General features: G+C 41.3%; 1 long non-coding RNA gene across 2 annotated transcripts; it reads right to left on the bottom strand.

Moving 5' to 3' along the window:
- Positions 1-565: 565 nt before the first annotated feature.
- Positions 566-19,127, bottom strand: LOC309699710. Of its 2 annotated transcripts, none has more exons than XR_014274443.1 (3): positions 18,891-19,127; positions 8,184-8,358; positions 566-2,641 (listed from the first exon to the last, which is right to left on the bottom strand). It is a non-coding gene; the product is annotated as an uncharacterized lncRNA (long non-coding RNA). The 2 variants fall into 2 exon arrangements; XR_014274444.1 differs by lacking the exon at positions 18,891-19,127 and adding an exon at positions 9,597-9,667.
- Between the last annotated feature and the right edge of the window lie 5,982 nt (positions 19,128-25,109).

The following is a 25,109-nucleotide window of genomic DNA, read 5'->3' as shown; positions in this document are numbered from 1 at the left end:
TTTTAAAAAAATAATTATCTGAGTCTTGCAACAAACAATTGATAGATTGATACATATATCCCATCAGAACAGTGTACATCACTGTCACAACAGCGTTTATTTTCATTCAAAGGCTTTATGATTTTTCCTATAATGGTGGGCCAGTCTCTAGTCAAAATGCCCGGGATGATTTTTTTGTCCCAGTCCAGCTCTGTATGCAGCTCATCTTCAGTCTGGTGTTACCTACATCTTCCTATTAAGAAGGCAGAATTTCCGAGTTCTGAGTACAATCGAAAGCACCACGACTGCAGTTTTTGTGTTGGATGTAAAAAGCAGGCTAGGATAGAATCAGGCGTGGGATTTCTCTCGTGGAAATGTGCACATTATTTTTTCCTTTCTATTGGTAGGTGGCACAGTGCACTTGTGGCAAGTAAGCAAGCTAGAAGACTGGCAGTCTTGCTGGGTATCCAGTTACGGAAGCAACACATTAACAAGAGAATTCTGAGTAAAACCAAAGTTACTTTCCCTAGTAACTAGTTACTCTGAAAGTAATGAGTAACTTGAAGTAACTGAGTTACTTTTGATAGAAGTAACTAGTAATGTAACTAAGTTACTAATTTAAAGTAACTTACCCAACACTGTACAGGAGACACGGAACGAGACAGACTGACAGTGGTCTGCAGCCAGTCAGCATGCAGAACACAATGCGCTATAAAAAAAAAAAGAAGTGTGTGTACGTACATATATACATACACACACACGCACACACACACACAGTGGTCCCTTCTTTTTAGTGACACTACAAGTCAACATTCTGTGGGGGACTGTCACCAGCATAGACCAGCAGCATGCCAACATCAAAGAAAAGCACATATTCATCTGTGATTTGTGAGTGAGAGCATCCATAAGTGTGCATATTGTAGTCATGAATGAATACGCTACACTTCTATTAAAACTCAATTCAATTTCTTCCTTATCTTGGCAGTCACATTCTTTCTGAATACACCTGATAAAAATCACAATTATCAAAGCAAGCCACAAATCATTACCAGTGGGAATTGTTAAGTTCCAAGCACAGCAGCTGAGCTGAGGTGAATTTCCGAGGTATTCAAGTGCTAATTTAAGTTTCTGCTGGCAAGTTGTGGCTCAGCTTGCATTAAGCATAGACCCGTGTCACACTAAATAACAGAGAAAACATTATTAGAACCAAGGAGATTGTTTTCTATAATGGTTTTCCTGCTATTTGTACTCACTTTAGTGCAGAGAAGAAAAGATTGCATCATTTTCAGCTGTCTGTTTAAATACGCGAGTCAGTTGAAACAATCTCAGCATGAAACTGGGGAAGAAAGTCCAGTAGGATGTAAATATTCAGGACACGTTTGATTTTCATTCTTAACTAGAGTCATGTTCTGTTCTCTGTTGCTCAATATTAGAGCACATGTTCTGCTTGTATCAAGTCTTGCTTCTGATCTTCTGACTCATTAGAAAGCAAACTGATAGTCAGTTATGAGACTTTATCATCAAACCAGAAGGACTGGGTTATGAGGCCTTGGGGATTTTGGCTGTGCTGACCCCAGTGCTAGGAAAATATCCCCGTGACTAAAAACAGAGTGTGGACTGCCATTGTTGATTTGGCTGGTGCTCCATAGCAACCACCTTCCCATAACCTCATGTGATTAACTGCACCTCCAACCCGGTTGATTTCTCCTTTCAGCTCACCTTCCCAAGAGATCCTGTTCACTCCCTTTGAAATAACCCAAGATAACATTAATGATCCTTGGTCTAAAGAGTATGCTGTCTGAGAGCAAATTCTCAATCAGATATGGCCTCAGAAGAGGCCCAATAGTGAGATTAGCAAATAGCTTTTCAGTAAATGAGGAAATAATTGACCTTGCAGTGACACTGGGCTGAACAACCTGTGAGATCAGCCTTGATGCAGTATGCAGTTGTGACATGCCGTTGAGTGCAGGACTGATTTGCAAGTATGACTAAACTGAGACGTCTGTTTCACAGACTTTGATAACAAAACATGAACTCAGCAGAAATCCCTTCTCCATGGAGAAGAAATTCTGAGTAAGCATGCTTACTCAGAATTTCCACATAACAGGTTGGTTGGATTACTTTTGTAGCACCTGCTTACATCTTACCCTGAAAGGAAAGCCTTAAGATTTTAATCAAGGGTAGCTTTATTTTGCCAGGCTTCAAGAAGCCAAATCAAGCTGTTTCAGAACAAATACTGAGGAAATACTGCCCAGTACGTTTGCAGCTACAGGTAAGATGAGACAAACAGTTCATCCATCTTTATGTTCTTTAGGCTTATTTGGACTTTTTTCTTGATGGTTTTTTAGTTTTTATGATATTTATTCTTTTGTTTTTCTTTTTTACCAGAAACAGAAGTAAAATCTCTGCGAAGCACTTCTGTACTGCCATGACACATAAGGAAAGCAAGTCATTAAAAGAAGTGGTGGCATTCAGTTCAAACACTCAGTCAAGCATTATGAATCTACAAAGTTAGTGGTCATACCTGATGCAAGAAAACCTAAACTTAAACTCTAGAAGAAGAAGAAGAAACTCAACACAGGGACTTGGCATCATCAGGTTAATCTGAATTTCAGATCAGGTGAGGCAGTCATGATCCTGGCAGGCCTCAGGGTTGCTCCTCCTTGAAAAGAGAAAGTGGGTGAATGCACAAGTCTGCAAGATCACCTTAACCTCACCTTGGCCACTGCTAACCGCTTCTTTCGTCTCGCCAGTATTACTTACCTACTCATAAATTACACCTTTTACCCATGCAATAAAATCTGTGAAACTGCAGTCAGCTTCTGATTCCTGCCTCTTGAGTCCAATTCTTGGTTAATTATGGCATTATGACATGTGAGGGAGGAGATCGCTGTTCTCAGATACTAACTCTATGACTCCCAGCACAGACAGCACCTGTCTCTTGCCAGACTGGCAATTGCAAATAACAGAACTTTAGACTATTAGACTCAGTTGGATCAGTTTTGTGTGCTAAAACACTGCAGAACAAATAGAGAACTTTGAAAAAAGAGGACATTCTCAAATCTGAACTGAGTGACGATTGAATAGAATAGAACGCTGCTAATCATTGTTACATTCACTTAAAAACTGGACCATCAGGAATCTGCATGAACAGAGGATCCACCCAACTGCAGAGCTGCTTGTAGATTCTTCAACCTAAACCACTGAGGCTTCCTACTCAGACTGCAGTCCAGGAAACAGCAGGAACAGACTGAGCAGTTCCTGAAAGCTCAAAGACACTGAGAGTAGAAGCCTGCTAAACAAAGGGGTGCAGGGACACCAACAGAGATTCCATTGTGAAATTTAGAATTTTAAAGCCAAGCACTGCAACAGTGAGGACTTTTATGGGAAAACAAATTATTTGAAGGCCCTGAGCTTGGAGCAGGAGCTGCAGAAAATCAACTCTTCCTACCTTTAAAAAAGAGGAGAATGGTAACATCACTGATTATGCTGCAAGAAGTTCTTCCCTGCCTGTTTTTTAGAATAGAATAGAATAGAATTCAACTTTATTGTCATTGCACATGCACAGGTACAGGGCAACAAAATGCAGTTTGCATCCATCCAGAAGTGCTTTAGTGATATAGATATATTACAATATATATTAGCAATAATATAGATATGTAAGTATATTACAGAAATGGGTCTATTATGGTATGTTATAATGTACATGGTATGAAGTATGTTGTGAATATTCTATAACTATAGGTATGTACAGGCTGTAGTGAGTACAAGCTATGTACAGGATATGAACAGGATATAAATATGAAAAACTATACAGAATATGAAATAAATAACTTTACAGAAATCTGAGATATACAGTTATACAGAAATGGGAACTATGCAAGTTGTAAACAGTTGTAGGGTTAAAAATTATCGTATTTACAGAATGATTATTTACAGAGGTATACAGTAGTGCAGTTAAGATAAGTGAGATATGTGGATAATTTCTACAGAGGCTATATAAAGTGCTAGTGGTTGTGAGTGGTGGTTCAGTCCATGTTATTATTGTGTGTTTGAGGGTACAGTTGTCCATTGTGGGTGTGTGTATGTTCAGTCCATGTGTTAACGTGGGTCAGATGTCAGGAGGCAGAGTTCAGGAGTCTGACAGCTGTGGGGAAGAAGCTGTTCCGGTAGCACCTCCCAGAGGGCAGGAGGGTGAAGAGTCCATGTGATGGGTGACTGGGGTCTCTGATGATTTTCCCAGCCCTTTTCAGACACCGCTTCCTGTAGATGTCTTTTATGGCAGGAAGTGGTGCTCCGGCGATGCGCTGGGCAGTTTTCACGACCCTCTGCAATGCCTTCCGGTCTGAGGTAGAGCAGTTCCCGTACCAGACTGTTATACAGTTGGTCAGGATGCTCTCGATGGTGCAACGATAGAAGTTCACCAGGATGTCTGAGGACAAGTGGTTCTTCCTCAGAGTCCTCAAGAAGAAGAGGCGCTGGTGAGCCTTCTTGACCAGCTTGGAGCAGTTGGTCGTCCAAGTGAGATCCTCGGAGATGTGGACTCCCAGGAACTTGAAGCTGCTCACACGCTCCACAGCTGTCCCCTTAATGTGGATGGGTGGATGTGGGTCAGCATTCCTCCTGTAGTCCACGATGAGCTCCTTGGTCTTCTCGGTGTTAAGCAGCAGGTTGTTTCTGTCGCACCACTCAGCCAGACGATCCACCTCCTCCCTGTAGGCGGCCTCATCGTTGTCACTGATGAGGCCAATCACCGTGGTGTCATCTGCAAACTTAATGATGGTGTTGGAACCATCAGCAGGTCTGCAGTCGTGGGTGAAAAGGGAGTAGAGGAAAGGGCTCATCACACAGCCTTGTGGTACACCGGTGTTCATTGTGATGGTAGATGAGCAGTGGTTATCCAGCCGGACATGTTGGGGGCGGTTGGTCAGGAAGTCCAGTAACCATTTGCAGATGAGGGAACTGATGCCCAGGTCTGTCAGTTTCCTGATGAGTTGTGAGGGGTGGATTGTATTGAATGCTGAACTGAAGTCTATAAACAGCATTCTGGCGTAGGTGTTGTTGTTGTCCAGGTGTGAGAGGACAGAGTGCAGTGCGATGGAGACTGCATCCTCTGTGCTCCTGTTCTGGCGGTATGCGAATTGGTGGGGGTCCAGGGTGGGGGGAGACAGGATTTGAAGTGTGCTAGGACCAGCTGCTCTAAGCACTTAGTGATGATGGGGGTGAGTGCTACTGGGCGGTAGTCATTGAGGCAAGATGGGTTGGAGTTTTTGGGTATCGGGACGATGGAGGTGGATTTGAAGCAGGCCGGTACCACAGCGTGGGCCAAGGACAGATTGAATATGTCTGTGAGCACTCCTGCAAGCTCCCCAGAACATGCTCTGAGAACACGCCCGGGGATGCCATCGGGACCTGCAGCCTTGTGGAAATTGATCCTGCTCAGCACCGCTCCTACATCGGTGGGGGAGAGAGTCAGAGGTTGGTGGTCTGGCGTCACGTCTGCTTTGGTTGTGGTTGTGGGGTTCCCTCGCTCAAAACGAGCATAAAAGTTGTTGAGCTCGTTGAGGAAGGAAACATCAGAGGATGTGGGGGAGGGTTTGGTGGTCCTGTAGTCTGTAATGGTCTGGAGTCCTTGCCACATGCGTCGGGGGTTGGAGTTGGAGAAGTGTTCTTCTACCTTCTTTTTGTAATGGTGTTTGGCTTTTTTGATGCCCTTCTTTAGATTAGCCCTGGCTGTACTGTAGGCGTGTGCATCTCCTGACCTAAAGGTGGTGTTGCGGGCCTTCAGGAGGAGACGAACATCCCGGTTCATCCAAGGCTTCTGGTTGGGGTACATGGTGATCCGTTTCTGGGTGGTGACACTGTCTGTGGTTTCGGAGATATACTCCAGTACAGATGAGGCGTATTGGTCCAGGTCTGTGTGGGTGAACATATTCCAGTCTGTGTTTTTAAATCTGTCCTGGAGCACTGCGTCTGTCCCCTCTGGCCACACTTTAATTGTCCTCACAGCAGGTTTCACACGTTGGATGAGTGGTGAATACCTAGGTGTGAGGAACAGGGAGAGATGGGCCGATTGTCCAATGTGGGGGAGGGATGTGGCTTTGTAGGCTCCAGCCAGGTTGGTATACACATGGTCTAAAGTCTTGTCTCCTGTGGTGTGGCAGGAGACATGTTGGTGGAATCTGTCTTTAAGTTGGTGTGGTTGAAGTCGCCAGCAACAATAAAAGCAGCCTCAGGGTGTTTATTCTGGTGTTTGTTAATGGCTGCAGAAAGTTCTTTCATGGCCAACCTAGCATTAGCGTCGAAATTACAAAACCAAATTACCTGCAACTTTGCAGGTAACTTTGAAGAACGCAAGAGAAAGAAACCTTCAAGCTCAAACTAAGATCAAGTTAGAGAAAAGGTCCAGAAAGAAGCGACTCTGACTGCTTAAATTATTATATAATAAAAATTATAGAAATGATTATAACACTGTCTCCATAAAATGTATAATTGTTTGTAAATAAAGAACTTTTTACACTTGACTTTAAGCACTGGAAGCCCTGCCTAGATTTAGGTTTGGGAAATAAGTTTTGTGTTTTTTTCCTATCCTGAGGTAACGTGTTTCCAGTGCCTGGCCACAACCATAAAAAAGTTCAATAACTCTGCAGTCAGCAAATAAATATTGTAGAATTTGGTAAGAAAAAATGTTGTGAGTGAACATATTACTGATATATTCACTTTAAACATATTTGAGACTCACCAAATATGTAATTTTATGTTTCCGTATAATCAGAGTGCTACTGCAATCCCTTTAAAAACTCTTACTATTGATATTCAGTTATGTTTTAGATCATTTGGGAAGAACTCGGATGATCAAATAGTACCAATAAATATAATTCTGAAATAATATTAAGCCTCCTTTTATACTGTAAAGTATCAACCCTTCAGTAATAGAGAGAAACTAGCGAACCCCAAACAATCAGATGACCCACTATGAGTTCACAGGAAAATGATGCTGGCCATTATACAGAATATAAACTATTTAAAATGATCTTGACTTTAAACATATGCTGCAATATCATCAATCCAATTAATGCTGATGGTGGGGGCTATAATTCTCTCTGCTTGCCTTTCTGTAAAACTCACTGCACCCAGTCTGCAGTCTGTATTTCCCAGTGACAAGTGAAATGAGAGTTTTGGCTTTCCCCCCATGCATTGCAACAGCAAGGTGGTATTTCATGAGACTGTGGTGGAGCAACAAACTCCACCTCAAACCTCCACATGCTAAAATGCCTTTCTGCTTGCTGCAGGTGAACCAGCTGGACCATAACTACTTTTCATTTATTCATGACTTATGTGAAAAATTGATCTGTGGTCTTAAATGGTCTTTTCATTGTGTAAATGACAGTTTAAATAATTATGATAGCTTTGTTTTCAAGGATGAACGCCACTGTAGCCACACAGTGTGTGTTTATGTGTGTTGGTAAGTTGTAATTACTGTGCTGGGCTTATTTGCATAAGTAATTATCACTGACAGACACTGGTCTTTTCCTGTGTTTAGTCAGCCAGCTGAATCCCAACAAAAGGAGGAAAATGCTGTAAAGTGAATGTAATTCACGATGAACATGCGCGGGGGTGGAGGTGAAAAACATGTCAAAATATTCAAATTTAACGTCACAAATTGTGTGATTAAACTGCATCAAACTGCTCACTCGGCACAGCTGCCTTGCCCATTGAGTCAAAAGAAAACAGATCAACTGTGAGATGAAAACAAGCCAGATTAAAGTCATTTCTGGGGAAACTTCATTCAGCTACAGTCACCCCGATAAAACTCTAGAGTGTAATGAAATAAAGCAGACCAATAACATGAAAGTAAAAGCACTCACAAGAATCAGTGGTTCTGTGTGGGAGAGATGCCTCTTTCCTCATCTGAGCTGACACTATTGTTACAACCCCCTAAGGTGGAGCAGCCAGTGGAAAGGCTGATTTGTCATGACTGGGTAAATGTACACTCATTCTGTGTGTATGGGTGTGGGTGTGCATGTGGAGTGTGGGTGTTGGAGTTGATATTGTTCCTGGAGGTGCTGCTGAGCTGACAGTGGCATAAGTCACATGTGGGCTTCCTGTGTTTTACAAAAGCAAGACGGATGATAGTGAGTTTATGCGTTTGCAAGAGCGTGTGCCCACGAGCTACAAAACGGTGCCTGTGTTATCTGACTTACCTACAGCGCCAGACAAGGATTCAGTTACTATGACCATAAAGAAGCCTGGAGCAATTCTCTTGGCAGAGATTATTATGCTGTGCGATTATCTGCCATCAACGCAGAGCTGTCACATCCTCCATAATTCGCCGCTGACACTAGCCCACCGCCACTTAATTTCGTTGTCAGTTATGTTCTAGGACACGGAGGAGAAAAGCCTGTGTTAGGTAAACTGGAAGAGAAAGCAGGGAGGAAGAAGCTCAACTTGTGCCTGACCCAAGCCTGCTGGGTTATTTAAAAGAGTTTTTCTCCCCAGGTTCATTTAAAGCAGTTTACAGAACAGATTTTGGGCTTTTATTGTCTTTTAAAAATTATTATCAGCAGCTCAGGCTCTGCAGAGGAAATATAATCTATTTCTATCACATTTCATGCACTCACATGAACCGCATGCATGTAGCACCTTGAGTTGAGAATGAATAATGACAGCTATTAATCTCCCAGACACTTGAGGTTTGATTGAATTTTCCCTAAAGCTAGTCTTGACACTGCACACTGCACAAGATTTCTCATCTGTTCAGGGTTTTTCCCCCATATAGCTGTTTTCATTTATTGAAATTTGTGTGATAAATGGGAAGAACTGCAAGCAGAGCAAAGCTTATCGGTCCAGGGATAGTAGAGAGAAATTGACAATGGAGATGAGATGATTACAGGAGGTCAGGCAGAGTGAGAGTGACACAGCATCGGGCTGAGAAAAGAAAAAAATGGATTAATGGAAAAACTAAATCACATCAAGTGGAAATTAAATCACTAGTGCTGACATTTTGGACCTAGTATCAAAATGGGCTCCAACATTATCTAATTACTAAAAGCTTCAAATACAGCAGCATGACTGAAAAAGTCCAAACTCAACAGAAAAATGACACTGTTGAGGACGGACAAGGTAAGCGACTCATGTTGTAATGATGGCACGATACCACTTTTTTATGTCCGATACCGATATCATAAATTTGAATATCTGCCGATACCGATATGAATCCGATATAGTGTGTTTTAATCAACAAAACTGTTTTTTAAAATATCTTGCTGCCCCCCTGGCTAAACTTTGCTAGATCCGCCCCTGCACAGTTACCAGCCGTCAGCTACGTAGAAAAAAATCCTGGTGTAGAAAGTAATATTAAATAAATTCTAACAACAGCTTATCAAGCTAAAACGTGCTGCTGTTGTTCAGCCGCTGGTTTCCTCTTTCTGGCGCGAAGTGAACAATAAACAAACAAGAGAGACGGACTCGCGACAGAAAAGCCAATCAGCTGATCATTGATCAGTTTCGATTGAAGTAGCAGCAGGAGAGAGAGAGAGAGAAGAGGCAGTCGCTCCATATATTGGTTGTTAAGCTTAACGCTGGAATGCTTTACAAACATTCAGAGATGAACTTACACACTTGCTTTACTTCTCTCGGGGATAACTTCCTCGGAGATGAAATGCCGGATTGCTAGGCTGCAAATACACAGAGCCGCTCTATCACGTGACCCGTTCTGCTGCGATGTGCTACGGTTATGAGCCGAGTTACGCCATGTCGCAAGTTTTGTGAGGTGTTTTTTCTATATATAATGGATCGGATTACACTTTTTTATTTTTCTCTGATATCCGATCCAGTAATTGACGTCAGTATCGGACCGATACCGATACGTAATATCGGATCGGTCCATCTCTAGTTGTAACTGACGTCAGACGCCAGAGATTTTGGCGGAAAATTAAAGCGAATGGTAGTTTGAAATTGAACAAATTCCTTTAAGCTTCAGTATTACCAAATACACTTATCAATTGTCTTATAACTAACAATATTTGTCTACATCATCTCCAACACCCTGGAGAACAACGGGAAGAGTTTAGAGGCTCTCCAAGATTACATTGATCAGTGCTTCCAGGATCTCGTAATGAAGAAGGCTCAGAGTGCATCTTCCCCGGCCAAATCTGAGTCGCCATCGTCGTCTGGCACAACATCGCCAGCCGGCAAAGATATTGCCGACATACTGGAGCACAGCTCAATGCTAAACTCATTCACATATTTGTCATGGGCTCATATGTTCTCTTGGGTTTAATGAATATTCTATCAGATTCTCAGGATTGTCCCCGTTTCCCTGTGTACACGTTGGGGTGTGTGTGTGTGCTGAGGTGTTCGTGCTTTGCTGCCACACCAGACCTGGGGAGTCTTCCCGCCTTGGAGCCAGCCACACCTGGAGTAATCACACTTACCTGTTGCCAATCAGCTTCATCAAGGAAGCACTACCTAAGAGAGCAGTCGGCACGGGGTTGTTCTTTTCCTAAACCTAACCAAGCAATTTTATTGCTCTCAATCTAAATCTAATTTCAAATAGCTGATATAGACTGATGTATCAAACTGCTGCATGCACTCACTGTGTCCCATTTGGATTTCCATGTACAACATCTGCATAAGCTGACCTATTTTTCACAGTAATAATATATATATATATATATATATACACACACACAGTGGGGCAAAAAAGTATTTAGTCAGCCACCGATTGTGCAAGTTCCCCCACTTAAAATGATGACAGAGGTCAGTAATTTGCACCAGAGGTACACTTCAACTGTAAGAGACAGAATGTGAAAAAAAAAATCCATGAATCCACATGGTAGGATTTGTAAAGAATTTATTCGTAAATTAGGGTGGAAAATAAGTATTTGGTCATCTCAAAGAAGGAAAATCTCTGGCTCTCACAGACCTGTAACGTCCTCTGTAAGAAGCTTTTCTGTCCCCCACTCGTTACCTGTATGAATGGCACCTGTTTGAACTCATCATCTGTATAAAAGACACCTGTCCACAGCCTCAAACAGTCAGACTCCAAACTCCGCCATGGCCAAGACCAAAGAGCTTTCGAAGGACACCAGGAAAAGTATTGAAAAGTATTGTAGACCTGCACCAGACTGGGAAGAGTGAATCTACAATAGGCAAGCAGCTTGGTGTGAAAAAATCAACTGTGGGAGCAATCATCAGAAAATGGAAGACATACAAGACCACTGATAATCTCCCTCGATCTGGGGCTCCACGCAAGATCTCATCCCGTGGGGTCAAAATGATCATGAGAACGGTGAGCAAAGATCCCAGAACCACACGGGGGGACCTGGTGAATGACCTGCAGAGAGCTGGGACCAAAGTAACAAAGGTCACCATCAGTAACACACTACAACGGCAGGGAATCAAATCCCGCAGTGCCAGACGTGTTCCGCTGCTGAAGCCAGTGCATGTCCAGGCCCGTCTGAAGTTTGCCAGAGAGCACATGGATGATACAGCAGAGGATTGGGAGAATGTCATGTGGTCAGATGAAACCAAAGAAGAACTTTTTGGTATAAACTCAACTCGTCATGTTTGGAGGAAGAAGAATACTGAGTTGCATCCCAAGAACACCATACCTACTGTGAAGCATGGGGGTGGAAACATCATGCTATGGGGCTGTTTTTCTGCCAAGGGGACAGGACGACTGATCCGTGTTAAGGACAGAATGAATGGGGCCATGTATCGTGAGATTTTGAGCCAAAACCTCCTTCCATCAGTGAGAACTTTGAAGATGAAACGAGGCTGGGTCTTCCAACATGACAATGATCCAAAACACACCGCCCGGGCAACAAAGGAGTGGCTCCGTAAGAAGCATTTGAAAGTCCTGGAGTGGCCTAGCCAGTCTCCAGACCTCAACCCCATAGAAAATCTGTGGCGGGAGTTGAAAGTCCGTGTTGCTCGGCGACAGCCCCAAAACATCACTGCTCTCGAGAAGATCTGCATGGAAGAATGGGCCAAAATACCAGCTACTGTGTGTGCAAACCTGGTAAAGACCTATAGTAAACGTTTGATCTCTGTTATTGCCAACAAAGGTTATGTTACAAAGTATTGAGTTGTATTTTTGTTATTGACCAAATACTTATTTTCCACCCTGATTTACGAATAAATTCTTTACAAATCCTACCATGTGGATTCATGGATTTTTTTTTCACATTCTGTCTCTCACAGTTGAAGTGTACCTCTGTTGCAAATTACTGACCTCTGTCATCATTTTATGTATCGGTATCGGTCCGATACTGACCTAAATTACTGGATCGGATATCGGAGAAAAATAAAAAATGTAATCCGATCCATTAAATATCACGAAAGCACCTCACAAAACTTGCAACATGCCGTAACTCGCCTCAGAAGTTAGCACGTCGGAGCAGTATGCATCACGTGATAGAGCGGCTGTGGCATGCGGGACCTGTCGGTGGTCTGGATAGCATTTGGAGCTTCGCTAGCAACCCGGCATTTCATCTCTGACAAAGTTATCCCCGAGAGAAGTAAAGCAAGTGTGTAAGTCCATCTCTGAATGTTTGTAAAGCATTCCTGCGTTAAGCTTAACAAGCGACTGCCTCTTCTTGCTGCTACTTCAATCATGAAACTGCTTAATGATCAGCTGATCAGCTTTTCTGTCGCGAGTCCGTCTCTCTGGTTTGTTTTTGGCCCACTTTGCACCAGAAAGAGGAAACCAGTGGATAAACAACAGCAGCACGTTTAAGCTTGATCAGCTGTTGTTAGAATTTATTTAATATTACTTTCTACTCGAGGATCTTTTTTTACGTAGCTGACGCTGGTAACTGTGCAGGGGCGGATCTAGCAAAGTTTAGCCAGGGGGGCCGATAGGGCATTAACAGGGAAAAGGGGGCACAAAGACATACTTTTCTTTCTTATTCTCATTTAAAATGTCTAGCTTTTAATAAATAATTATCTGACACCCAAAGTTTTAATTTGATGTAAAATGAATAGAAGTCCATTACTGTATATAGTAACTATTAAGTCTAATATATATACCCTAGTAAGCTATAGTACGTTTTCCTTTGGGAAGGTACCATCTGTGCAGTCTGCAATTTTGTTGAAGAAAGATGTTGAATCTATTTAATATTTCTTGAAAAATAATTGATTTCTGTGTATTTTTTTTTCACACTGCATCAAATTAAGGTTGATTACGTCGATTAAGCATCATGAGGTGGAGCGTGAGGGGTGGTTCCCTATTTTTTATTTATTTATTTTTGTTGTTGCTGGGAGTTGGAACCCTATTAGTTAGGTTGCTTAATATTTCTGCTAAGTACTCTTTAAAATACCAGAATAGGGAGGATGGTGTAGGTTTAAGTTTATTAGATTGATCAGTATTGCTGAACTATGAAATATTTTTTTTTGCATACAGGTATAACAGAATAGCTTTAGTGTAGTTGTTGTTTTAAACTTGAGTATGAACTTATACAAAATGCAGCAAGATATTTAAAAAACAGTTTTGTTGATTAAAAAACACTATATCGGATTCATATCGGTATCGGCAGATATCCAAATTTATGATATCGGTATCGGACATAAAAAAGTGGTATCGTGCCATCTCTAATATATATATATATATATATATATATATATATATATAAAATAGGCAGCACAGTGGTTAGCACAGTGGTTAGCACTGTTGCCGCACAGCAAGAAGGCCCTGAGTTCAATTCCAACATCAGGCCGGGGTCTTTCTGTGTGGAGTTTGCATGTTCTCCCCGTGTTTGCGTGGGTTCCCTCCGGGTACTCCGGCTTCCTCCCACCGTCCAAAGACATGCAGCTTGTGGGGATAGGTTAATTGGATAATCCAAATTGCCACTAGGTGTGAATGTGTGAGTGAACGTGAGTGCGAATGGTTGTCTGTCCCTGTGTGTTAGCCCTGCGACAGACTGGCGACCTGTCCAGGGTGTACCCTGCCTCTCGCCCTATGACAGCTGGGATAGGCTCCAGCGCCCCTGCGACCCTGAAAAGGATAAGCGGAAGTGGATGGATGGATGGATATATATATATATATATATATATAAGAGGAGGAAAAAGATGTCGAAGCTTGACTTGACAGGGCTGCTCTCTTTGTGTGAAGGATTTGCGATAACTGACTATGTGCAATTTTTGTGCAACTCTTCTTCTGACAAAGTTGTATTTTTGTATTTTCCTACTCAGTTGTATATAGTATTTGTATTTCTATTTTATTCTATTGTATATATTGTTCTATTCTATTTTATTCTATTGTATATAGTATTTTATTTTATTCTATTGTATTTTATTGCATTCCAGTGTTTTCTAATTTCTGCTACATAACTTTGCACTTTTGCTGTAACAAAACAAATTTCCCACCTGTGGGACTAATAAAGGTCATCTTATCTTATCTTACAAGAAGCAGAGTTCGAATCTCTGCTAAGACAGGTTACACACTGGGTCAGTTTTTATGTTTAAGGGAATAGTGCTGAATTTTTTGTATATCCATTTTGTTTTCTTTGTTCTTTTTGAGCATTCTTTAATGCTCAAAAAAATCAAATGAGGGTAGGATGACACGTTTACTTTGATTTCACAGACATTAGGAAGAGGTAATGGATAATAGGTGCTGATTTGTAAATAACTGAACATGAATAATTTGACCTTATTATATATATTATCTTGCAGTATATTTCTAACTAAGCAGTTCATTCTTTCACTTGACAATGCTTTCTTTAAAGATATAACACACATTAGTGTGAACTTGCAAAAAGGGCAGATGTGAAAATGTAAAAATGTAATTTATGGTAAATTACACACACTGAGCAGGTTACATTGGGGAGCAATGTGGCTGCATAATGACAAATATCCTGGAAACAAAGGATCTACTAAAAAAGATTCAAAAGAGTGGAATTAAAGGAACAAGGTTAGGCTCCTAAGGTTAATGATTATGGTCAGGGAAACCTTGTAATTATGGTTAATAAAAAGACAAAAGCTAATTTTAGAGCTTTGATTCTTTAACACCTTTACTTTCTTTGCACTTCAGTAAAAACACAAGGCTTCCTCAACCCTGAACAAGCACCAAACACTTGGAACAGATGTAATTCGTGAGGTCCAGACATACCCATTGTGCCCATTATTTTCAGCTAACAGAGTCCTATTTTCTCTAAATAATTAAATTAGCAGTATCATGAATATTCAGTGGACTTGTGGTTGTTTTCAGCCTTCCATACTTGCCAGCTATTTAATGTAAGATGCCAGCTGTGAAATTCTGATAAATGGAAACATATTTGTGATGCACATCCATGTGCAGTATCTCAAGATGAAAGCCCTCAGAGTGACAGGCACAAAATGTTTGCATTTTTCTCCATGCTGTTCTTACAAAGCATTTCGTGTTGACAAGTTCGGAGAAAAATGTCAAACAAGTGCAGAGAGAACATCTGAGTTTCTTCTACCCTCTACACTCTGTCTATAAATTCATACATTCCATCACTGCAAAGCCAGCTTGAAATAGCCTTGTTTTCACATTCGAAGCTGTGTTGTCTGTCAACAGCGTGGAACCAGCCGAACACTCTCTCAGGCATCTGCTGAGGATTTCCCAGGCCTTGGAGTAAGCATGGAATCAGAGAGGAGGCAAATGTGAAATGCAGATAGAGTAGATGGAGGCTTAAGACTGGCTTAGATTTTCAGAGACAGAGAGAGATGGAAGAGGCTGTGGGAAACAGAGAAACTGGGCCACAATGTGTAGACAAAAATAAATAAATAGAAAAAGATACAAAAAGCTGACATGTAGTTATAAAGAGAAAGCATAGCTTCTTTTATTGTTGTGAACCTCTGGTCTTTTTCAGTCATCTGTCTTGATTTGATACAGTTTTCTGTGTGCTGTTGCACTCTTTTCATTATCATCTCTCTTGGTTTGTTGCCAGTGGTTTGTTCACTGACGTGCAAGGTGGGAACTGGTTTTAATGGAGCTTAATCACATGTCAAATGATGATTTGGATCATTACAGTGCACAGTGGTTATTGACAGAAAAAATCTATTCTGCGAGAATCGTATAATAGTTACATAGACCCTGTGAGAAAAGTGACCAAAGCTGATAAGCATGAAAACAGACAGAAAAACAACCGGCCTTGATGTGGAAAATATCCACAAGAACAATCACTCTAACTGCAACTAGGACATCCACTCCTTCCCATGAGTGCAAGTACAAGCAAATTAGGTTCTGCAACACAGCGACTCAAAAAGAAAAGGTAGCTGCTCATTCAAAGTCCCAACATCAAACCGGCTTAAGTGCTGTGGTGAGACCTTAAGAGAGCTGTGCAAAACAAAATGTCAACAAGCCTTAATGACCTGACACAAAGCTGTAAAGAAAGTCAGCCAAAGTTCCTCTATAATAGTGCCACAGACTGATAAAGTCACACAGAAAACATGACTTGAAGTTATTGCTGTTAAACACGACCCTACACACTACTGGTTGTAGGGTTGTGTGTGGTGTGCACTTAGTTTTCACACACACACTTCTGTACTTTGGCTTTAGATTTTGCAAATTAAACAATAAAACAAAACTTAAAGAGAGTTTCATTTATTTTCACAACTATATTTTATGACTTTGACATACAGTAACAAATAAATAAAAAAAACATAAAAGTAATAATAATAATGGATTGGATTTATATAGTGCTTTTAAAGGCACCCAAAGCACTTTACAATGCCACTATTCTTACACTGGTGGAGGCAAGCTACAGTTGTAGCCACAGCTGCCCTGGGGCAGACTGACAGAAGCAAGGCTGCCATATCGCACCATCAGCCCCTCTGGCCAGTGGCTGGCGGTGGGGTAAAGGGTCTTGTCCAAGGACACAGCGATGAGGACAGAGAACCCGGGGATCGAACTGGCGACCTTCCGCTCTCTTACAGATGCGCTTCCCAACCCTCTGAGCCACAGTTGCCCGTATAAAAGTATTGGCAAACACACTAAGAAATTACAGTCTTAATAAAAGAGCACCCTCATGTGATGAGGTTTGGAATTCCAAGTGGAAACTGTTTAAAGAGAGGCTGATTCAGTTCTTTGAGTACATGCAATAACTAATTAACCATTTTCCCCAAAGTATTGTGGAAAACACCTTCAGGCCTCGGCAGCGTCATTTCACTAAGCTCTAATTAAGACAACAAGGATTTAGTATCCTCCTATCACATTAGCCGGAAGAAGAATTTTAAGTGGCCAAACTGTTGAAAGGGGTGCATTTACTGCTTTTGTTTTTTTTAAATAAGTTATGTGACTAATATATATGTTCCCCTTTGAAATGTTGCAAATATGGTGGATCGCAATTTCAGTAATGGAACTCCCAAGTCTCAGTGTACTCAACCATACAACAGTCAGTTAGCATTCACGATTTAAAAGGACAACATGAAAGAATACACTGAGACTGACTATGCAAGTGATTCACCAGCAGGCTCTCAAACACTCCAGGGGAATTTCTTCAGTAAACCCCATAATTCAGTCACTTGTCAGCTTAATAATTTTCTGTATGACTTTATCTGTTTCTCATTGTTTCAGTTCTATGAGATATGCCAGCATTTCTTTGTGCACAGCCAGTGTTGGGGAGTATGTATGTATGTAACAATGTAATGTAAATGACTCAACATGCCCCGAGTCATATTAACTTTCAAAATCCTCAACACAGGCCAAAGAGGAGGAGTGACAGCAATCTTTCACTCTAGCTTGTCAGTTAACCAAAGACCTGGACTGAGTTTTAGTTCATTTAAAAGACTGGCTCTTAGCCCTGTCCATGGTTGTTGCTCAGGCGACCTCTTTAAATATTTGGAAAAGGAGTCTGATATGAGGACTTGGTGAATAAACTCTCACATTTCATGGTGTGAAAATGTATTTAAACTGTTTATAAGAGGAAAGTGTGATTTTTAGGCTAACACCACCTGGCATAATGTTAGCTTATATCCAGCTATTGTTGTCTGCCTGTTTATGTCTAATCTACTGAGAATAAGTAATTGCAACAGTACTAACAATAAAAAATGCATGTTTACGCACTTTTTTCTGTTCTGCAGTCATGACCTAAGTTCAGAAGATGAGACTTTGAGGCGAAGAGGAAGAAGATGATGATGAGGAGAGAATGAAGGAGCAGAAAGACATAATGAGAAAGAGATTTTGAAAATATACATGTATCAATGTTAAATCATCATATAGAGTTTGAACGAGCTATTAGTGATCTTCAAATTAAAAGTGACTTCTAAGGTGCACTATCTATGTGGCTGGTCTCTGACCCCATACACAAAACATGATTAGGTGGAACAATAATGTGGGCAATTTACATGGAAGCAAAACTATATCTTAACCAAGAGAGAGCCTTTTATTTATGGCCAGTGTTGGGAAGGTTACTTTTAAAATGTATTCCACTACAGATTACAGAATACATGCCCCAAAATGTATTTTGTAACGTATTCCATTACGTTACTCAATGATAGTAACGTATTCTGAATACTTTGGATTACTCAATATATTATCATGTTTTTTACAACTAATGAATGTACTATTGCTGTGTGATTTATTACTATTACTGAAGGCTACTCGCCATACCAATAGCAACTAGATTTTAAAATCTTAATATAAAATGAGTAACAGTAGGGTGGACATTAGGCAAGGCTGCACTTTTTGCAGCGATCTCGTATAAAAAACTATTCCACACTTATATAAAACAGGTCCGCGGCTCCAAACCGTAGTAAAGGGACCTCTGGCTAATAAGTCGGGTTCCGTGTCGGCTCGTAGCTGAAAACTAGCTTTACTTTGTTGTCTGGGTCAACTTTGCTAGCGAGAGACAGAGAGAGGTGTTGAAGGGCTGCTCCAACAGAACTTATTGTTTCGGAGGAAAACACGAACACGGTGTACAGTTGAGTCTTAATAGCTTACTTACAACTGGGCTCATCAGGCACTCTTCTTGGCTGCAGTGGTTATTATTATATTTACATGCTTCCAGCTTCTGTTTCTGCTCGGTGACAGCTCGTACGTTTCCACTCTCCTTTTTCTCCCTCCCTCGCTCACAGACACATAACAGGTATGGTAGTCCATTCTCCCTGCAGCACGGACTACACTGCCCATGAGGCTACATTCTTTAGGGCTATGCCTGTAACACTCTGCTATTGCCTTCATATTAAATCATTTTAAAAAATATTTCTTCTTATTATGAGATGCGAGATTCAGACACAGGCATTTGAGCCTCTTAATGCGTGTTTTGTTTGAAACTAAAAAAAGAGAGGGCATAGCCGAACATATGAAACAGGAAAAGACCGCCGTGTAATCCCTTTATTTCAACAAAGTAACTGTATTCTAAATACCACCTTTTTAAACAGTAACTGTAATGGAATACAGTTACTCATATTTTGTATTTTAAATACGTAACGGCGGTACATGTATTCGTTACTCCCCAACACTGTTTATGGCTGGTGAAATATAACAAAATAAAAGGCAGAAGAAAACTAAGACAAAACTGTTAACACTAAACTGGGGAACTAAAACACTAAACACTAGAGGCAAAGAACATAAAACCTTGAACATGGAAAAAACCTGAACGTGAGAATGTGAAACTTGACAGGAGATAAACAGACGGCCTGACGAGGGACAAAGGGAAAGCAGACACAATATATACACAGAAGGGTGATGAGGGAATGGAAACACGTGTGGAACACAGCAGGAAGGAATCAGACGTGACGACACAGGGGGAAGGGAAATTGAACGCGCCGAACACAGTAACGAGACTGTCAAAATAAAACAGGGAACACACTGCGATGCATACTAAGACACACAGGCTTGACACTAAGGTCGGGGAAGAAACAGAGATGGATGAAGGCAGGCTGAGGAGATAGAGAGGGCGAGAGAGGGAGGGACACATAGACGAAGACAAAGGCACAAAAGGAACTAAAAGACAAGAGAGCATAAACCGCGAATTACAAATAAACCCAGTAACATAAAAAGGACTAATCTAATTACTAACTGTAAAAACTTGAACTTAAACATCTTCCAAGTGTAGCAAAAGGACTCATGAATAAAAAATAAGCTCAAAATCCTGGATCAACGACTCAGCACCCTGACAGTAAGAGCTGCTGTTTATGCGTGAAGCAGAGTAATAATTCCCTTTGTACACGTCACATAGACAGATTCATAAATCCTCTGCATACTGTGTAGCTCATGTAAAAGTAAGTGTCATATCTGTTTCAAGTTTATGAAATTATAACAAACACTCATATCAAATTCTCAAGAAGTCTTGGACACCTTGTTCCTTTGCCTGCTCTCTGAATCAAATGATCTTCATATTTCTAGCCCATCAGCTATTTATGAGACTGCACACTCATGTACTCATGCAACTATGCTCCTATTCCTCTGAAGCTTGCAGCTGGTCATAAATATGAGACTGCTGCTTTCAGGAGAAGGTGAGGCTGAGCTCTGTGCTTCTATCAGTTCCATGAGATCAGCTTCCATCCCAGGGCATTAAGAGTTAATTTATCGCTCACGCAATTCAAATTCAGCCCGGCTGTCACACTTATCTCTGTCAAATGCTTGCGGTGCCCCGCCTCACGTCCTGATGCATGCCTCCTATTTAAATTCCATCTATTTGCTGTGGGTGACAGAAAATAATTCATGCTGCCGAGATGCTGTCATCGACAAGGACAGTTTCTCCTGAAACGTATCAATATTAATGCCACATATCAATATTTAGGCTTGTTTTACACATCTGAGTCGCTCTGCAGCAGGGGTTAACTTTTTTGCTTATGGACATGCATGAATAGCTTGGCGAATGTGGCTGCCTTTAAAACACACATTGACAAATCCATCATTAATGGAGTGATGCAAACGTAAACACAATGGGAAGTCTGGAGCTCATTCTGTTCTTCTGCCATTGATTTGTTTTGCAGAGTAAAGTTATTTCAAAACAGATCTGAATGTTCAGTCCCGGTGGCGGCCAAAATCGACTTTGGTTTGATGCATATTTATCAAATTTTTAAAACTTGGCATATAGAACAAAGAGTAATAGCTTATGTGCTTTTCATAGATGAACTGCATCAAGGTTTGATTTTTGAAGAAGGGAATTTTCCTGCCTTGCTTCCTCTGTATGCAACAGCTAATGTCTACATGCAGGCCAGGGACACATTTTACGTGTATGCACATTTTTTCTCATTATCTCCAATTTCCTATTTCTTTAGAGCAGATGTTACATTGTCACAGGCATGTTATAGAACCAACTTAGGAGGAGCTTTGTGCAACGTAACCCCCCCCCCCCCAAAAAAAGAAGAAAAAATACAAATGTAAACATTTTTGTCCAATCATACTGTGGCACTCTCATGACAGGAGTCAGCTGATAATTCTACATTTCAAATGGATGGAATATTGTGTCATTATTGAGAACTCCTGCATCTCAGTCAGACAGACCTAAAGACTAGTTGGCAATAGGTTCCCAATTGGCTTTTCCTGTTGCAAATGATTGTTACTAACTGCCATCTCTTGGTGAATTTGCTCACAAAAAAAGGGTGTTGCAGCTAAAACCCAATAGTGGTTGCTTAGGTTGCTGGCAAATTGCTGCAGTCCACCATAGGTGCACCTTTTACTTTGCTGGAACCACTTGCAACATACATTTTTCTCTTGCAATCAGTAGTTGCCATGTGGTCACATACCAGTCACTTTGGTTTTTAGTGTTTCGGCCTGATTCTGTGTTATTGCTTTAAATGGCAGTAGAACATCCTATTAATTCACTGTATTGTGCTTTGGTAATTTTATTTTGTCTTTTCTGTCCTTTGTTTTATTTTTTCTTGCTGATATTTATGCTGTAAAATATTTGATGTTTAACTAACTTTTTTGCCAGCTTTGTTTTTCATATCACTCGTTTCTTTGTTATTTTTCCTGCCATAGTGATTTCCACAACTTTTCAGAAGCTGATGTTAGACCACAACTTGGGCTTCTTTTTATTTATTCCTGCAATTACATAGTTGCTGATCATGGTTTCCAGTAATGTTCCCACTAGACTGTGACCACAAGAGTGTGCAGTCAGATGATTGAATTCGGCTTTGCTAATCGAATTCTCTTTTGAGTTCTGCCTGAAAAATCAAAGACAGCAAGACTGGGTCGTGCTGCATGAGCCATTTTTTACTTTGGTTCTATTCATAGACATGTTTCCTGATATTTTCTCTTAGAAATCACTGTGTTAATTCAGGATAAATTGTTCCATAAATAATGGTAAGCCATCCTTGTGTGGGGAATGCATATTTTCTTTTCTCTTCAAAAAAGCTCTATATTGGTCTCATTCATCCATAAGACATCATTCAAACTGGCATCTGGTTTCTTTAGGAAACTGTGGCCAGTGTTGCTTTTGGAGAGCAGCAGCCTTGTCCTTGCAGTCCTGGTATGCACACTGCTGTTGTTCATTGTTCTCATTGTTATCGATGAGTTCAGTTGTTTACATTATACACTGGAGACCCTGCACAGTATTACATGCCACGCTCTTAGACTGTTCTTTGTTGGTCAACCACTCCTGGGGAATATAACAGTGCTATAGAAGCTCTTTTATGGTGGATTGGTAGGGTTCTAGCCTGATGTACAGCAATAATATCTCTGTCCACATGCAAATGTAATAAAAAATAGCATAATTAATTAATAATCTCCCTCAGTGATGTGACCTTCAGCTTAGATGAATGAAGTCTCAGCTGTATGATGTATCTATTTGTAATATCCTGTTGTGCTGTGGCTTCATGGAACCTCAGTTCTGTTTGATAGGCAGAGACAGGCATAGTCAGAAAATGGATTTTCATTTTTAATTGAATTTTTCCCCCATTTCTAAGTGAATAACAGTTTAATTGTCAATACCCACCAGCATGAATGAATAAAAAAAAAGAATATTTTTGAACGTTACAGAACAGTTTAGAATCCTGAGTGAAATTCAGAATTTTGTCAGAATTGCACAAAAGTTTTATTTTGCTGCGTGAAAAGCATTTCCCCAAACCAAAGAGTAAACATTTAGTCTGGTTCGATGGGTAAAATTACACTGATGATGTAAACGTCTCAAAAAGTCATGTGATCAAATATGGCACACTTGGCTTTAAAGGGTTAACTTAGCTTTAGCAGCTCATTCTCATATCTTTGATCACTCTGTTGATGCTACAGCTCTGCACATCCTTCTTGTTCTTGAAGATCAGCACCAGCACACTTCTCCATTCCTCAGCTATGCTCTCACTCTCCCAAGACTGTGTTTAAAAAAATTCCACGGCCCTCTCTCCTAGACACCTCCACATCTGGAAACTACTTTCTACTCTTCATCCTCACAGCTGCCCTCACTCTTTTCTAATCCTCTGCACTTCATGATATATGAACCATCCCTCCTCCTTTGTCTCTCATTTTCTACATTCATCAGCTCATCAAAGTGCTCTTTCTATTTCTCACCAAACTCTTCACTCATTAGTACTTTTCCATCTTTGTCTTTAATCACTCTAACCCACTCCACATCCTTTCCTGCTCGATCTCTCTGCCCAGCCAATCAATACAATTCCTTTTCTCGCTCCTTAGTATCCAGTCTCACATACAGCTCAGTATAAGCCTTACTTTTGCCATTACCACTTCTGTCTTTCCCATGTACTTTATACATTTGCCTTTTTAGGCAGCTTTGGCTCAGGTGGTAGAACAGGTAGCCTAGCAAATGGAAGGTCAGTGGATTGATCCCCAGCTCCTCAACTTATCTCTGGGCAAGATACTGAACCCCAAATTACCCCCCGACCTATCACTGTTTGTGTGTTCAATAAAAGCACTTACTCAAATTGAGTATAAAAGTGTTATATAAGTGGCAGTCCATCTACAATTGCTTTTCTTCATCATTTAATCCTGGCCTCTGTCTTCACTCGCTTCCTCTTATTGTTTCCAAAGTCATGCTACAGACTTTTTTTTTTTTTTTTGCATTTTAAGGAGAAATTTATTTTGAGCAAAGAAAAGCTAAATTTGAGTGAACAAAATTCATTGCTGCATGCAAAAAATGTATTTCAGTGTTTGCTATTGTCCATATACACCAAGGCTTTTTTTTTTTTTTTTTTTTTTCTTTTGCCTGTCCCGTTTGGCTCTTTTGCCATCAGAATTGTTGTCTAAAGGCAAAGAAAGATGCCCAACGGATTTACTTTACCAAACTGACCATCCCAGCCTTGCCGTAATGGTCCATTTGATTCACCTTTTATTGTTTTTATTTTCACTTACTGAATACGGGACAGACTTGACTGGGGGAAAGAAGGGGAGAAAGAAAGAGGGAAAGAGAAACAGCTGAGAAGAGGGACGGGGGAGAAGGGCAAAAAACAAAAACCAACAGAACGGGCAGAGAAAAAAAATGCATATATCGATCACCTGGGTCACCTGCTGAGAAAGAAAAAAGAAAGCAAGCAGAAGAGAACAAGAGTAATAGAATAAACAACATCACAATGATATATGGGAATATGACAGTAAATACTAAATGTTAAACATTATTGTGCAGCACATAAGATCAACAGAACACAGTGTGCTTTGAGGTAGGAGCCAAAAAGGGTGTAGTTTGTGGGTGTGATCACCCGTGTGTACACCTGTGAGCATGGACGCGCTTGTTTTTTGTTTTTTAAAAGGTTCCTTCATGTAATAATCTGCTAGAGGGTGTGGGGGGGCCACAGCCCCGTCCTCCAGGGCATGAAGCAGGTGTGGAGGAGATCAAAACTCCAGACATCCAGAGGCCCCCAGAACACAAGAGACCAAGGAAGACCAACAGAGGGGCAGCTGCGCCACTGTCTGCTGAGCTGAGGAGAGTCCCAGATGAGGGCTCACTCAGCAGCCACGGAGCAGAAGCCAGGGGGAGTTGCAGTGACGCGCCCGTGAGCTCCGCCGGCAGCCAGCTGCGCCTGAGTGACCGAGCCCCAGGCCGAGAGGCCGGGGGCACCCCACCTCCGAAGTGGCCCGAGCGAGCCCCAGGCTCCAGGCCCCGATAAGCGGCCGCCAAGGAGTGAGCCGGTGTGTACCTGGACGCCCATCCCCGGACACAAAGAACCACCAACGCACCGATGTCTGAGGGGGTCCGCCACTGGCAGCGGAAGTGGTGGTAGGGGGAGATAGGCCTCCAAACCTTGGAGGGCCTGAGATGTCCCCA

The sequence above is a fragment of the Aulonocara stuartgranti genome, assembly GCF_965226115.1.
Source record: "Aulonocara stuartgranti genome assembly, chromosome: 23".
Classification (NCBI taxonomy): Eukaryota; Metazoa; Chordata; class Actinopteri; order Cichliformes; family Cichlidae; genus Aulonocara; species Aulonocara stuartgranti.
This window is presented reverse-complemented; position numbering and strand designations above follow the sequence as displayed.